This window comes from Macrobrachium nipponense, chromosome 30 (genome assembly GCF_015104395.2).
Source record: "Macrobrachium nipponense isolate FS-2020 chromosome 30, ASM1510439v2, whole genome shotgun sequence".
NCBI classification, from domain to species: Eukaryota; Metazoa; Arthropoda; class Malacostraca; order Decapoda; family Palaemonidae; genus Macrobrachium; species Macrobrachium nipponense.
Window position 1 is genome coordinate 3861909 of NC_087218.1, and position 14707 is coordinate 3876615.

At 37.4% G+C, this 14707-nt stretch overlaps 1 protein-coding gene across 3 annotated transcripts in view; it reads right to left on the minus strand.

The window, feature by feature from the left end:
* LOC135202234 (uncharacterized) overlaps positions 1–14707 on the minus strand; it is a 195573-nt gene that overhangs the window by 141480 nt on the left and 39386 nt on the right. For 2 of the 3 annotated variants that reach the window (XR_010311691.1, XM_064231507.1), the window contains exon 1: positions 2158–2363. The exons of the other annotated variant lie outside the window; for it this stretch is intronic. The gene's annotated coding sequence lies outside the window, so the exon portion shown is untranslated. Of the gene's footprint in view, positions 1–2157; positions 2364–14707 lie in introns of those variants that run through there. 3 annotated transcript variants of the gene reach the window in all.

The window sequence follows — 14707 nt, forward strand, 5'->3', positions numbered from 1 at the left end:
ATTTTTAACAAACTTTCTGCCCAGTCATTTTACTTCGGCTGCCAGGCAACTGACCTTTACCCAGAACCCCATAAAAAGCATCGCTAGAATTTTCTTGGGCAACTTCGTTCAAAATTCTGCAAGTTTTTGCCTTGTATGGAGGGAAAGAAAGTTTATCTAAATAAGCGTATTATTTTTCCAAATTTATGTATTATTACCGCACGTTACATATTAGAAATGAACATTTTAGAGCAATTATGACACTACAAATTAAAAAAAGGTGAAAACTACATCCCTCTAAACTATTTTCGTCAACAACCGATTACTCATGACTCCTAAAATATATTTTCGCTATAAATCCACCATAGCCATAACACCTTGCGTTCTGCTCTGGCTAGTAAGTTTTTTTTTTTAAGCTAAGACTAACCAAAACGAATAAAATATATATAAAAAATAGAAAAACCATAACAGCTGCCCATCGGGTACTATAAACTTCAATTATGTTGAACTGAATGAAAATGGAGGCAATGTAACAATGAAAAGTTAGGATAAGATATTCGCTATAACAATTGGATCGAGTTTTGAGGTGGTCAAAAGGTATTATGCTCATAGTTTCTTCGACAAGGTACCCCTAGTTGTTAAATGTTGTATATATAACACTAATATTTACCCTAAGATACATATAACAGACATGATACTACCGACAAAGGTTTGCGAACAATAGTTTTAAACAAATGCACCGTCATAAGTGTCTAGTCTAGCTGATCAAAAGTATCTTATTCCTGTTGACCACAAATATTTAAGTCCAGGTACATTTACGGGAACGTTAAAAAACCATCAAATTTAACAGATGTTTTCAGAGTTACCATCCGTCACTGATAACGGAGAAAATTATGGTATAAAATTCAATTTTTTTCCACCAGTTTCCAATTCAAGTTTGGAAAGCGTCGTAATCGAGTTTAAAAGTGTCAGACCCTTTTAACTGCTGCTAAAAATTTAATTTGAATATGTTACATTTAGCTAAGCAACAATTCCCCATCCCCCCTCACTCTCTCTCTCTCTCTCTCTCTCTCTCTCTCTCTCTCTCTCTCTCACACACACACACACACACACACACTATTAGCATTCCTTTGTTTAAAAGCAAATTTTCTCCCGGTTTGCCATTTTATGCAGGGTATACAGTAATTGGGTATTTACGTTATGTATGATATACAGTAGATGTGTATTTACGTTATATATGATAAGAGTAAATGAGTATTTACGTTATGTAGGGTATAGTGGTAAATGGGTATTTACGAATGTAAGGTATACAGTAAATGGGTAATTACGTTATATAGGATTTACAGTAAACGTATATTTACGTAGAATAATAAGGGCAATACCCTCCCTCACGCCGAAATTTCGAACATCATTCATTTATTAAAACTTTTTCGTATCCAACCCCTACGGTCAGCATAACAGTGATATGAATTACCAATAAATGATCATCATACGATTTTAATCAGTTAGGTTACTTGCTTTAAATATATTCAAGGACCAGGTTTAAAGCCAAATTCTTATGGGATAGGTACTTGATAAAACGTTAGTCTCATTTATCAAATCCCTCAGAATAGGCCTATTCTGTTTCCATTCATATTCCATCTACAATACATGTCAAGAATTGCGTTCAAGTTATCAGTTTTAACAAATAAACTTAATAGATGAAATGATACCTTGTCTATAAACAGACAAAAATGACACAAAGTTTATTTAATGAATCCATAGCTTTACCCTGCAATTACACTACGCAATACGCACTGCTACAAGAATATATTAAACTCGAATGACTTTCAACAGTTTTCCATTCAATAAGAATCGCCACAAATCTCCATCACAAACGAATGACACTCAACAAGACAGCCGTCAGGGACACAGTCTCCTCCTCTCAATTCATTTCCAAAGTGTTTGGAGAATCGGTAAACCATTTATACGCCGCCAGTGAATAATTTAGCAGCCGATGGGGGAATGGCATTTTGGCGGGAAATAAAGAGAGGGAGAGTGAGAGAGGGAGAGAGTGAGAGTGTGATTCGAGCGAAGCAAAACCTCTCGATCGAAGGCGGACAGGTTGTTCTCGCTTAAAATACTGCAATAGTCTGAATTTTCCCATTTTAACCGTCAAACGTCGTCGTTGCTACTTGCCTGTTCTGGAAGTTAGTTCATGGAAGGTCCCTGCTTCTTTCGCGAGGTGCTAAGTATATATATCCTCTCAAGTATCCACGACCGTGCTAAGAGAACAAGGCAATGGCACTACTGCTGGGGGGAACATGGACGCAGGAGCGACGTCCACCCACAACTTTCTCTCTCAACAGTCAAGGCTCAACTGTGTGTGAGTGTGTGTGTATGGCTTCACCCAGTCGGGAACTGGCTCGGGGGGTGGAGCAGGAGCAGCCGGAGGGGGAGGACGAGGAGTAGGGGTGTCCATGCCAACCCCACCAACGGCCCACCCCTAGGAATCCTCATCTCCGTTGCAGCCGACATCTACAGCATTCGGAGGTACAAAGAGATTATAATTTCCCCAGCTTTGCATAAGCTTCCCGTTTCCTGTGGCTTTTAAGCAGGTATGCCTTCTGTCTTGTCTTCTTCTTCGGCGAGACATTCACAGGACTGCCAATAACCGGGGTTCTTCTTCTTCTTCTTGGTACTGAAGAAGGCTCCTTGCATGGCGTAGCGTGTTTTATGCCCGTGTTATTGATTTTTAAGTAGCTGATGTAGCGTGTCTTTCCAGAAATCCGCCGTCTTTTATCGATCGTCGCCGATGGAAAGAGCTTTGATTCGGAGAGAGAGAGAGAGAGAGTCTGAGTTAATGTCAAGCGTAAGGACATTATTTTCCTCTGCTGTCAGCATCACAAAAGGAATGCTTTTCTTCAACTTTTATTTCTTTAGTATCAACTGTTGAGTAAAGCTGGTTTTATATATATATAATTATATATATATAGATAATATATATATATATAATATAATTAACATATTATGTGTGTGTGCGTGTCTGATGCAGAAAAGGCTCATGTTGTTTAGTCCTTGCCTTTAAACACGAAGACAAAACAAAAGCAAATTGCATTACGGACTTCTTTAAAATAAAAAAAACCAACGTTTGCTCTCTATTCCCGGTTCATGCAAAATTCTGTAACATCGCAAGAGCCGACGAGAATATCAATGAACATCCTTTTACGCTGAAACCCAGTATTATTAATGTTATGTATTATAAACATCACGACGTAACAGCGTGTATAACTTCAACGTAGCACGTCGTACTAGTTGCGCTTTACGATTATGCGTTCCTACTTTTAAACGCCAATTCATTACTGATAAACTGATGATGGTCATGTTCGAGGGAAGGTGTTTCCTTTTTCAGACGGAAATGACGATCATTATTCGTCGCTGACTAATTGATAAACCACGACCATTCAAAAGTTAAAGTCACGTGCAATTCATTTTTTGGCCGTTGCTCGAGTGAATTTATTTTCCAATTTCACCTTCCTATATTCGTCGCCATCCCCGATAACGGCAGCGCATAATGTATTCAGGGTGAGTACTGGATTATGTTCGAAACACTAAACTTTACTCTAAGAAATTCCGAACAATGAAGCCTCTGAGAAGGGAGTATCTGAGGATAAGGTCGTGAGGACGAGGTGTTTCTTTTACTGTGTGCAGCAATTGTATACCAAATGTTTCTTTATTTCTTTCTATTTTGTGTACGTAAATCTGTATATCCCTCCATATTCCTGTGAAATCAGATCTACGACTTTCCTCGATTATCTGAGTTTCATCGCTTACACAAATTTTATTAGTATTATTTTTTCTTTAAGAACTTGATATTTATTTCCCGCTTGGAGGTCTGCGAGAATTCTCGTTAAATTCACTTAATGTTTATTAGTACTACATATGCAGTAAATATTATCAAAAGACATTAGGCAACAGGAGCTAACTTTAACATTATATTCCAAGTATTTCCTCTCTGTACATTGTATTACACTAGTAAATCGGTAATAATATTAGGAAACACATGTAAGTTGGTCCGCTGGTATAGTGACTAGTGTCGCTCATGCAGCTCAGATGTCGCGGGTTCGCGCCCCCCACCCCACCCCCCAAGGGGATGAAAAATCACTGGCTCTGCATCGCGATCAGTTCCTGCTGCAGTGTGGGGGTCTGCGGTGGGAGGTTTGAAACAACAACATTCTTCGAGGATTGAATTTCAAGTCAATGGCCCCTTTGGTGTGCTTGTTCCTTGTGGATAGATTTCATCTACTGTAATAATAATAATAATAATAATAATAATAATAATAATAATAATAATAACAAATTTCTTGAAAAATGGCCAAAACCAAAATTACTTGAGTTTTAAGTAATTTACTATGTCAATACTTACAAGTAAATAGATTATAATAAAACCTTTTGGGTTTCTTTTTCCATCTCCAGAAGAAAACTGTAAGAAGGTTTAGTTCGGATATAATAATAATAATAATAATAATAATATAATATAATAATAATAATAATAGGAAGAACAATCCTTAGTACAAAAAGACAAGAGTAAGGGAAATATAGCCAGTAACTACAGGCCTATCACTGCCCTACCAATAATGTGGAAGTTACTAACAGGTATCAGTGAAAGCCTATACAACTACCTAGAGGATACAAACACCATCCCCAACCAACAGAAAGGCTGCAGAAGGAAGTGTAGGGGCACAAAGGACCAGCTCCTGATAGACAAAATGGTAATGAAGAACAGTAGGAGAAGGAAAACCAACCTAAGCATGGCATGGATAGACTATAAGAAAGCCTTCGACATGATACCACACACATGGCTAATAGAATGCCTGAAAATGTAATGGGGCAGAGGAAAACACCGTCAGCTTCCTCAAAAATACAATGCGCAACTGGAATACATACCTACAAGCTCTGGAATAAGACTAGCAGAGGTTAATATCAGGAGAGGGATCTTCCAGGGCGACTCACTGTCCCCACTACTCTTCGTAGTAGCCATGATTCCCATGACAAAAGTACTACAGAAGATGGATGCCGGGTACCAACTCAAGAAAAGAGGCAACAGAATCAACCATCTGATGTTCATGGACGACATCAAGCTGTATGGTAAGAGCATCAAGGAAATAGATACCCTAATCCAGACTGTAAGGATTGTATCTGGGAACATCAGGATGGAGTTTGGAATAGAAAAAATGCGCCTTAGTCAACATACAAAAAGGCAAAGTAACGAGAACTGAAGGGATAAAGCTACCAGATGGGAGCAACATCAAACACATAGATGAGACAGGATACAAATACCTGGGAATAATGGAAGGAGGGGATATAAAACACCAAAAGATGAAGGACACGATCAGGAAAGAATACATGCAGAGACTCAAGGCGATACTCAAGTCAAAACTCAATGGAGGAAATATGATAAAAGCCATAAACACATGGGCAGTGCCAGTAATCAGATACAGCGCAGGAATAGTGGAATGGACGAAGGCAGAACTCCGCAGCATAGATCAGAAAACCAGGAAACATATGACAATACACAAAGCACTACACCCAAGAGCAAATACGGACAGACTATAAATAACACGAAAGGAAGGAGGGAGAGGACTACTAAGTATAGAGGACTGCGTCAACATCGAGAACAGAGCACTGGGGCAATATCTGAAAACCAGTGAAGACGAGTGGCTAAAGAGTGCATGGGAAGAAGGACTAATAAAAGTAGACGAAGACCCAGCAATATACAGAGACAGGAGAATGACAGACAGAACAGAGGACTGGCACAACAAACCAATGCACGGACAATACAGGAGACAGACTAAAGAACTAGCCAGCGATGACAATTGGCAATGGCTACAGAGGGGAGAGCTAAAGAAGGAAACTGAAGGAATGATAACAGCGGCACAAGATCAGGCCCTAAGAACCAGATATATTCAAAGAACGATAGACGGAAAATAACTTCTCTCCCATATGTAGGAAGTGCAATATGAAAAATGAAACCATAAACCACATAGCAAGCGAATGCCCGGCACTTGCACAGAACCAGTACAAAAAGAGGCATGATTCAGTGGCAAAAGCCCTCCACTGGAGCCTGTGCAAGAAACATCAGCTACCTTGCAGTAATAAGTGGTACGAGCACCAACCTGAGGGAGTGATAGAAAACGATCATGCAAAGATCCTCTGGGACTATGGTATCAGAACGGATAGGGTGATACGTGCAAACAGACCAGACGTGACGTTGATTGACAAAATCAAGAAGAAAGTATCACTCATTGATGTCGCAATACCATGGGACACCAGAGTTGAAGAGAAAGAGAGGGAAAAATGGATAAGTATCAAGATCTGAAAATAGAAATAAGAAGGATATGGGATATGCCAGTGGAAATCGTACCCATAATCATAGGAGCACTAGGCGCGATCCCAAGATCCCTGAAAAGGAATCTAGAAAAACTAGAGGCTCGAAGTAGCTCCAGGACTCATGCAGAAGAGTGTGATCCTAGAAACGGCACACATAGTAAGAAAAGTGATGGACTCCTAAGGAGGCAGGATGCAACCCGGAACCCCACACTATAAATACCACCCAGTCGAATTGGAGGACTGTGATAGAGCAAAGAAAAAAGAAAAAAAAAATAATAATAATAATATGTTCAGTCTTAACAATATTTTTTTTAAACATGACATCAGCTGTATTGTATCACCTAACTTCCCCGTAGAGGGTAGTGCCGTCAGTGCACCTCATGCGGTGAAACTGTAGGCATTACTTAAGGTTCTTCGCAGCATGCCTTCGGCCCCTAGCTGGAACCCCTTTCGTTCCTTTTACTGTACCTCCTTTCGTATTCTCTTTCTTCCATCTTATTTTCCACCCTCTCCTAACAATTGCTTCATACTGTAACTGCTTTGAGGTTTTCTTCCTGTTACACCTATCAACCCGTCTACTGTCAGTTTCCGTTTCAGCGTTGAATGGCCTCATAGGTCCCAATTCTAAATTCTATATTCAACTCAACTCAACCACCTAACTTGAGGAAACAGCAGTGGAAATTACGAGCAACATTTCATCCTACCAAAATGATGGAGACTTTGAAAAAATGCCTGTAAATAACCACGGGGAAATTATTAATAGGCATCGCTTTTGACGTGCCAGGTGTAAAAACGAAAAACACCAACTCTCCGTTTACCCTTTTCGTCTAAAAAAAAGTTACATTTTTGCCTAGCAACGTTCAAAGCGAAGAGATTCCGCATCCTTTCATGGAAATTCATTTGTGTTTGTGATTCCTCGTAGGCGATTATGAACATCGATGAGGGGAAAACTGAAGTAGGCTTTTGCTATATTTGATTCCGATTTTCATTTCATTTCTCTTCGACCTGTATAGTTTTTCATGGCTGGAGAAAATATATATATAGACTTCAAAGCCGCCGAAATAAAGCTGTGTTATACTTTCAGCGTCAATCAGATTTTTCCTGAGCTGACAAAACTTGAGGTAAAAGAAAAACAAAGGAACGTCGCCATATTTTGTATTTCTGATCAATATTTTTTTTTTCTTCAGCTGAAAAAATGAGAGAGGAAAAATAGAAGGCAAAACAACAAATCGCAAAAGAAAACAAAGAAAAAGGAAAGATATAAGAATGAACGCCATATTTTTTCCCCCTATCTGAACACAACTTGTCTAAAATATAAAAATAAATTCGCAAAGAAAACGGAAGAAGAAATAACGCCATATTTTTCAGTTCGTTTTCTTTTATTTTTTTTGGGGGGAGTTGGGGGGACCAAAGAAATATCGGATGCTAACGAGGACGGAAAAGAAAATGAAAATCTTTCAAAAGGCTGATCAACATCTCCCTTACTTTCCTAATCGAAATGAGTTTTCTTTAACTAAAAATAATGGGGAAAAAACTAGAGAGAGAGAGAGAGAAATGAAAATGCAATATATTTCCAGTCTGTTTGCGATCGAAATGAATTCCCCTTATCTGGGAACCTCCCAACCGCCCCCCCCCCAAAAAAAAAAAAACAAAGTAGAGGGGCGGCCATATTCTCACTTCAAACCCCCACCAGTATTTCGCCGATCGATAGATGCCCCAGGGCCAAACGCGCCATCCCTAATTTTACGGCCGTGGATAATATCCTGCCATCTCATTTTCTTCTCTTTTTTTTCCCTTCGTTTTTTTTCTGACATCTCCTCACTGGCCAGAAATTCATATATGATCATTAATGACGGAACTGCAATTGGAAATCAGGATTTTGCGACCTTCCGACGATACGGGAATGTCTGGTTTCATTTCCTGGCTTCTAGTAGATTACATTAATGCCTACAGTGCATTTTATACGGTTAGCAGAGTATTTGTATACTTATTTTCAATTTACGACGTACATAATATGTAAATATTTATAAAGAAGCATGCTTAATGCTATTCAAACATGTGTTACCTAAATAATGTGGTTTTTGTTAACAATGTGTCCAGGGCATCTATCACAGACATATAAGAGTATTTGCACATCTATTTTCAATTTATGATGTAACATATGTAAATATTTATAAAGTCGCATGCTTAACGCCATTCAAACATGTGTTGCCTAAATAATGTGGTTTTTTAACATTATGTGCAGGGCATCACAGACATATACCTTGGGCATGCCCACCTTCCAGCCACGGCAGCCTAAAGTGTCTAAAAAAAAAAAAAAAACTCAGAAGTGAACGGATTAAAGAAAGATCCAAACAATTGACTCTTAAAAATGCACAAATAAATAAATAAATAAATAAATAAATAAATAAATAAATAAATAAATAAATAAATAAATAAATACTTTTCATTCAGGGTGTGGCCGACTGAGATGTGACAGCACAAGTGTTTTAAGTTACTCCGAGTAAAAAGGTTCGCAAAAGTATCCCTCAGGAGAGGTGGAACATACATCCTGCCTATGTGAACTCTCTCGAGAGAGAGACTGAGAGTTTCCAGCCCTGTGACTGGCTTATCATCAGCCAATCAGGAGCGTCGTAAGGGACTGGCCTAGACATCAGATGCACGGATGATGAGAATCTACTATAATATATTTCTAAGACCTCAAGAGTGCCCTTAAATAAAACATTGAAAGTGTTTAGTAAATCCAGATAAAAGCCAAGGATGAAAGACACGAACCTGCGTGACAACGCCTAAAAGCAAGAATCAACATGACAGCCATGATTAAATAAAGCAACATATGTTGCTTCAGCATGAAAAGTATACTCATGCATTTTCACATCTAATGAGCTTACGTGTAGTCACGTAACAGAAGCACACATGACTACCCTTTTATTATTATTATTATTATTATTATTATTATTATTATTATTATTATTATTATTATTATGTTTTTAGTAGACGAAACCTATTCACATGGAACAAGCACACCAAAGAGGCCACTAACTTGAAATTCAAGCTTCCAAAGAACGTTGGTTTCAACCTTCCACCGCAGACCCCACACTGCAGCCATAACTAACCGTGATAAAAAGCCAGTGATTTTTCACCGCCCTGGGATGGATGCGAACCCGCTACATCCGAGTGGCACCACGACACTAACCACTAGTATACCAGCGGAAAAGAAACTTCACTCACGCACACAATTTCCTCGTCGTGTTCTTCCTCCTCTTAACACATCTTCCTCACACCCCCCCCCCCCCCCCCGACCCCCCCCCCCCCGCTCCACCCCCACCGGCCTCTCGGCTTACCTGGATTCCTCAAAGCTCCTGAAATTTTCATCACCCTCGGCTGGGGAGTGGACAGTACAAGGAGGAAGTTCACGTCTGCCAGTCCACTGGGTTTATCTCTAGAGTCTAGACCTTGACCACAACCACAGTCAGTCCACTGGGTCTAGTAGACGATCACAACCACAGTCCGTCCACTGGGTTTAGCAGACCTTGGCCACAACCACAGTCAGTCCACTGGGTCTAGTAGACCTTGGCCACAACCACAGTCAGTCCACTGGGTCTAGTAGACCTTGGTCACAACGACAGTCAGTTCACTGGGTCTAGTAGACCTTGGCCACAACCACAGTCAGTCCACTGGGTCTAGCTAGAGCCTAGACCTTGGCCACAAACAGTCAGTCCACTGGGTCTAGTAGACGATCACAACCACAGTCCGTCCACTGGGTTTAGCATGACCTTGGTCACAACCACAGTCAGTCCACTGGGTCTAGTAGACCAATATCACAACCACAGTCAGTCCACTGGATCTAGTAGGCCTTGGTCCCAATCACAGTCTGCCTAATCTACCGTCAGTGAATTCTATGGAAATGCAAACTAATGACTATATATTTTCAGCAATTAGATTGAGTAGCTATGTAGCTTCTGTTCAATATTGGACACCAAACACGAAAGAAAATAAAATGGAAATGAAAAGAAAAGTTGTTATAGGATTTGTTGTTGCCGTGAACAAATTAGTATACTGGAAGCAGAGTATATCGACTTCAACTTAAGACATCAGAAGTAAAGGTTTGTGGCCTCTACGTATATATCTGCGAATTAGGCTCCTTAACATTCCTTCTCAGAGGTGCATGAAAACCTGTTTAACACAACAAACCACGTCTCTACACAACAAACCCTCTTTTACACATATGTCATCATCATCACATTCCCTGCAAAATAGCACAACTAATTTCCATTTAATTTCTGTTACTGTCACATCATGACGATCAACCCCATGTCTCCAAATATTTTTCGATAGTTTATAAATACAATAAAAATGCTAAAAAAAATATGAACGTTAATTCTGCCAGCGTATGATGAACGCTTCATTATAATGAAGTCTCATTTGAATCGCTCTTCCAGTGCAAGAGAAATGTGTTACAATGTACATATGATGCATCCAATTCATAGGAATTACTTTGATTTAAACAACGTTGACGCTCATTCTACGAAATGTTTATTACCGACTGTCAAATTGTGGCTGAAATTCGTCGAGACAATGGTCTTCTTCCCCTCGCGGGGGTAGTGCCGTCACTGGACCTCATGCGGTGCACTGTAGGCATGACTTAATGTTCTTTGCAGCGTGCCTTTCGGCCCCGAGCTGCAACCACTTTCGTTCCTTTTACTGTACCTCTTTTCATATTCTCTTTCTTCATCTTATTTTCCACCCTCTCCTAACAATTGATTCATAGCATAGTGCAACTGCTTTGAGGTTTTCCTACTGCCAATTTCCGTTTCAGCGCTGAAAGACCTCATAGGTCCCAGCGCTTGGCCTTTGGCCTAAATTCTATATTCAACTCAACTCAACGAAAATTCGTTTAAATGACATAATCAAACCTTTCTTTAACATTTTAGAAAACAAAGACTTCAAATTCAAATATCCATGATACCTTTCGAAAGCAAAATAAAATGTTGAAATTGGTCAGTCTGACGTAACTATCATTCAACTAAACTATTCAGTAGTTTTTATTGACATAATCTGTTACATTTTAACGTAATTTGACACGTTGGAGCTTTAAGACTTAATGTTTATTTGTTTGTATGGTGTTTTTACGTTGCATGGAGCCAGTCGTTATTCAGCAACGGGACCAACGGCTTTACGTGACTTCCGAACCACGTCGAGAGTGAACTTCTATCACCAGAAATACACATCTCTAACACCTCAGTGGAATGCCCGACAATCGAACCCGCGGCCACCGAGGTGGCAGGCCATGACCATGGCGATCACGTCACTGTGGCGCTGGCTAATGGTATGTGACGATATAGTTACAATGTACACTGCTTGTTCGTACTGTAAATCTGCGCACTTCGATACTTCAGGATGTTTAAAAACAAGATTTCTAGCGACTAGTTTCCGGAATGAGATATAAAATTCTCTCTCTCTCTCTCCTCTCTCTCTCTCTCTCTCTCTCTCTCAAATGCCTAGACACATTCCTTGCATTTCGAGGCTTCTGTAAAAACTGAATTGAATACAGTATTAAGGGCAAAAGACCACCAGGCGCTGGGACCTGTGAGGCCATTCAGCGATGTGTTGAGTTGAATATAAAATTTAGGCCAACGGCCAAGCACTGGGACCTATGAGGTCATTCAGTGCTAGAACGGAAATACGCAGTAAAAGGTTTGAAAGGTGCAACAGGAGGAAAACCTCAAAGCAGTTGCACTATGAATCAACTGCTAGGAGAGGGTAGAAAGTAAGATGGAAGAAAAAGAATACGAAATTATGGACAGTAAAAGGAACGAAAGGGGCTGCAGCTAGGGGCCGAAGGGACGCTGCAAAGAACCTTTAGTAATGCCTACAGTGCACCGGATGAGGTGCACTGATGGCCCTAACCCCCTACGTAGTTCAGGTCAGATACCAAAGTTAAAAATCATTGTTAATCAATAAAAATGTGCAAAGCAAGAAGGAAAACAATGAGGAAATGATAAGGGTCAGTGAATTCCAACGCGATACAATTAAAAGAAAAGTGTTATTAAACAGACGCCGAACTTAAATAGAGTTTGTTCATTGTTAAGTGGACTTATAAAGTTTTTTTTTTGATCGACGGCAAAATCCAATTAACCCTCTCTTCGCCGAGAAACCGAGATGAAGCAAGTTATTGATTGAGGTTTTAATCTAAACTTTTCGATTGAATTTCTAAAAAAAAAATCATCAAAGAAAAAAAACACTAGCAAGTTATACCATCAAATGAATACACAGACCTTGAAACAAAGAAGGCAATTGAATAAGTAAACAAACAGCCAGTCTCGGAAGTTCACGCGTTGGTAATGAAACGAAGTATAATGGCCGTTGGAGGAAATATAAATGCTTTTCGGATTATTCATTGATTGGAGTTCTGACTTCGTAGTCGACCATCTGCCATCGCCAAAAAATAAGTTCTGTATTTGCATTCACATCTAGATCGGTCCCCACAGTCTAATAAACTCCTGATTGGGATATATTAATAATATAATATATAGATATATATTATATATATATCTATATATATATATATATATATATATATATATATAGCGAATATATATATAATTAGATATATATATATATATATATAACCATATATATTGTATATAGATATATATATATAGATATATATATATATATATATATTATATAGAATATATATATATAAATATTATATATAGATATATCTTATATATATAGATATATAAGATATAATAAGATATAAATATTAGATATATATATATATAGAATATATATAGTATATAGATATAATATATATATATATATATTATATATATCATATATAAATATATATATAGATATATCTATATATATAAATAATTATATATAGATATATCTATATATAATATTTATATAGATATACATATATACTATAAGATATATATATATATATAATATATATAGATATATAGATATCTATATAATTAAGATAATATATCATCTATATATAGATAGATATCTATATATCTATATCTCAACTACTATATCTAGCTATATCTATCTATTATATCTCTATATAGCTATATATATATATTATATATATAGATATATCTATATTCAAATATTATATAGATTATCTATATATATTAGATTATCTATAATATGTAATATATATAAGATATATATATATCTATATATATATAATATTATATATACTAATTTATATCTATATAATCTATCTATATAGCTATATATTATATATATATCTAGAACTATCTATATATATATATATATATATATATACATATAGTGAATCCCACAGAAAATGATAGTCAGAAATCCAAGCGCTTTCGTCTTTACTAAGACATTGTCAAGGAACTAATGAAATACAATTGGAGAGAAAGGTCTCAGGTACACAACAAGATCAAGAATACCAGATGGTTAATTGTCAAAAGGGTAAAAATTAAAAGAGATAATCCAGGATTATCGGATATCACACGGTCACAAACCTAAACAGATTTGACCCTAACCGAAATTACAAAGTATCTTACAGTCCAAAACATGTAAAAACTGAATATATTAATTTTGTTGCTTATATTTATCTACAACTTTTTTTTTACTATGAAAGCATCAAGTTTAAATAAAAAACCAAGACTAATTAAATTTAGAACATTTCTATTATTGACTTGATGAAACAAGATTCAGTGATATTCCTTTTAACTGTCATTACATGGGATTTAAGGCTCTTGCTTGACTACCAGTTTAAGAGGATGGTCTAAATCTCTCATATGCACGAATAATGCATTCGATATTTGCCCAGTTCTCACAGAATATTGATGCTGTTTGAGACGTTGTGAAAATGATTTACTGGTCTGTCCGTAATAGACTTTATCACACTTTTTGCAAGGAATTTCATATATGCAGCCTGGAAGATCTTTATGAGAATTTTTGATTACTAAACTCTTGACATTAATATTATTGAAATAGTAAATTTTGTTTTAATGGGGAATTTTTTGTATAAAAGTTTTGGCATGGCTATGGGTAATCCCTTATCTCCCGTCCTTAGCAATATTTACATGGAATTTTTTGAGACAAAACTCATACCAAGAATTTTGCCCAAAAAGTTATTTGGTTTAGATATGTGGATAATATTTTCTGTATTTGGCCAGTTCACGAAAATCTCCATAATTTAGTCCCCTTCTATAAAATTTACTGTAGAGGAAGAAAGAAATTGTAATTTGAATTTTCTTGATGTAACTGTCCATAGAAATGATAGAAATTTCACCTTTTCAGTCTTTCGAAAATCAACTAACATTGCCTCTTTTGTTCATTACTACTCCAATCACCATCAAAATGT